The 2,888-nt window shown below is 38.0% G+C and overlaps 1 pseudogene; it reads right to left on the bottom strand.

The window, feature by feature from the left end:
- Positions 1-729: 729 nt before the first annotated feature.
- LOC116558150 lies at positions 730-848 on the bottom strand (annotated as a pseudogene).
- Between the last annotated feature and the right edge of the window lie 2,040 nt (positions 849-2,888).

The following is a 2,888-nucleotide window of genomic DNA, read 5'->3' as shown; positions in this document are numbered from 1 at the left end:
CTGCTCTAGACACTGGTACAACTATTTCACGCAACTGATGGCATAGCGCAGAGATTGAGCATTTTTGCCTTAAGTCACATGCGCAATTCGTCAAACTCACTTCCTACCCCAGTATTTTACATCACAATACGTCTCTAAATTTAGAAATCATTGACAGGAGATTTGCCTTCCAAAATTTTATTTTCCAAATTTCAAAAATCTGTGTGTACCTCTCTTGCTTCGGTTTGAGATCCAAAGATTAGGTGCAGCTATGAGCCTCACATTAGAAAGACAAGGGTCGATTTTTTTCACAGAATATAATTCTTATTATATAATTAATGATGGATGAAGGCCTGTGGATGCACATTGGAATCACTTCTTTCTCTACTTCTCTGCAATGTGTTTAAAGCCTTGTGAGCTATGAATCAAGTAACTGATGAATGTTTACTGGCTTGCAACTTTGCTTATAACACCATTCTCTACTCACAGTGCCTTTTATTCAAAGCAGAGAGTATTTTACATCTCCTTACTCATTAGAACATCTCCTTCTCCTGGATGGGTGACAGGGATTAAATCTGTTCACAGATGGGGAGACCAAGGAGAAGAAAACTGCAAGGTCACTTTGTGACATTGATCATTCTAAGAAGAACCGGATTTACTAAACCAGTAATAACTGACCGAGTGCTAATAACGATTCTTTGAACTATGAAGAACATTCCTCATCTAAAAATTTTTTTTAAATAAAAAATAAACCTACAGATCCCAGTATTCCCAGGCGGTCTCCCATCCAAGCACTAACCAGGCCCAACCCTACTTAGCTTCCGTGGTCAGATGAGAGCGGGCGCGTTCAGGATGGTATGGCAATAGACTCACCTAAACTTTTTAATAGGCTTTAGGCTTTTTTTCCTGAAACTGTTTTCTGAATCTGTAGAAAAAAGTAACTTCCTTCTTTTCTTTTTTCCTTCTTTTTTTTTTTATTTAGTAATGGTAAAAGTAGTAAACGCTAATTTGAAAAAATTTAACAAGTGTAAAGAAGAAAAAAAGTCCTCATTTTTTCATCCAAGTAACATTTGTTGAATGCTTACTATGTGCCAAGCACCGCTCTACTTGAAGACAACTTTCTCTTCTTGAGCCTCTTGGTACTTATGTTTTCCCCAGCATATAAATCAGAGAGGAACACTGCAGTGGAAACGGCATGCCCATCAGCATCACACCAACCTGGGTTCAAAATCTGGCTCTGACCCTTACTTGCTCTGTGACTTTGGGTAAGTTATTTAAATAATCTGAGACTGGGCACAGAGGCAGTGGCTCATGAGTATAATAATCCCAGCACTTTGGGAGGACAAGGCAGGCAGATCACTTGAGGTCAGGAGTTCGAGACCTGCCTGGCCAACATGGTAAAACTGTCTCCACTAAAAAATACAAAATTAGCAGAATGTGCTGGCCCATGCCTGTAATCCCAGCTACTCAGGAGGCTGAGGCAAGAGAATCGCTTGAACTTGGGAGGCAGGGGTTGCAGTGAGACAAGGTCACGCCATTGCACTCCAACCTAAGCAACAAGAGCGAAATTTTAGCTCGATAAATAAATAAATAAACAAACTCCCTGAGCTCCGCTTTCTTATGTGTAAAATCAGAATAGTAATAGCAGATCTACAGGTTTCCTAAAAGAACTCAAATAATCTCTGCTCTCCTAGGAAGCATGTAAACTATTTGGGACATGAGCCTAAGAGCATGTCTTTGCTCAGTACCAACGTGGAGCAACACAAATGAGTAGGCTTATTTATTTATTTATCTAGTTTTAATCATGAAAGGAAGGAAGGCAGGACCAGAGAAACAGGGGATATGGGCCGCTGGACTTGAGGCCAAGTTTTTCCAGGATTAAGAAAGGGAAGGCAGATATTTTCTTTCCCAGGCTAAGCTTGTAAATTCCCAAGTGTGTCACCAGCTATAAAGTAATCCATGTTAACACCATTCAGAGCAATGATTGTTAGGTCTTCAAGCATACTTGTAGATTCAACACAGAAGAAGAGGTATGCAGGGCAAGTAGGGCTGTGTAATCTTAAATTATAGTGAGTTAAATAGGAGCCTTTGAGAAATGACTATGTTTATCCATAGTATTTGCAGATCTCTCTTGCCAGCTTACATACTGCTGTCACAATGGGAATGAAGGAATCACGGAAGCTTCCATACAGCCTTGCCAATTCTCTTTTTTAGTAAGAAGCTGATTATTCAGTTTGGAAATAAACCCAGATTCCTTGTCTCTCTTTCTGCCTATTTTCCTCTACTACTTTCTGATCATGTCACTTATAGAAGCTTTGCCAGAGGATAAAAAGGAACACACTCAGGAAGTATTTAGTCAATGTTTCATTGTTTTCTGGTAACACAGATAAAAGTTATTTGGAAGACTGTATTCTAAGACTATTCCTTACTCTTGATAATGCAAATTAGAGATCAATCAAAGCTCTGGAAAGATTATCTTGTTTTCTATACCAATACTCCACTCTTTAGAAGTGGACATTCAAGGACTAACCATCTCCTTTCTTCCTCATTACCATGAGCAAATTAAAATTCGGATGTAACAAAATTCTCTTAGAGGTTTTATATTAATTTTTAGCTCTACACATTGATCCCAAACTAATTTAAAAGAAAAACAACAAATTTAATCTTTGAACTGAGAAGAACAATTTACAACATATTGAGCAACTTAGAGTTTTCATTGCATGAGTCAACAATTAATATAGTTTAGTTTCCTGCCCTACCAGATTTTATATAAAGTATAGCTTTTTGAAAAATTTTAGAACATTATTTTCTAACCAACTTGCCACTATGCAATATTTATTGTTACTGTAGATATTTTTTTCCCCCTTAGCCCAGCTTGAGATCATTTTATGCCCTAAAGCACATCACAG

The sequence above is a fragment of the Sapajus apella genome, unplaced genomic scaffold (assembly GCF_009761245.1).
Source record: "Sapajus apella isolate SASKATOON/1434 unplaced genomic scaffold, GSC_monkey_1.0 scaffold20, whole genome shotgun sequence".
NCBI lineage: Eukaryota > Metazoa > Chordata > Mammalia > Primates > Cebidae > Sapajus > Sapajus apella.
The sequence above is the reverse complement of the archived record's forward strand: the minus strand, read 5'-3'. Positions and strand labels throughout refer to the sequence as shown.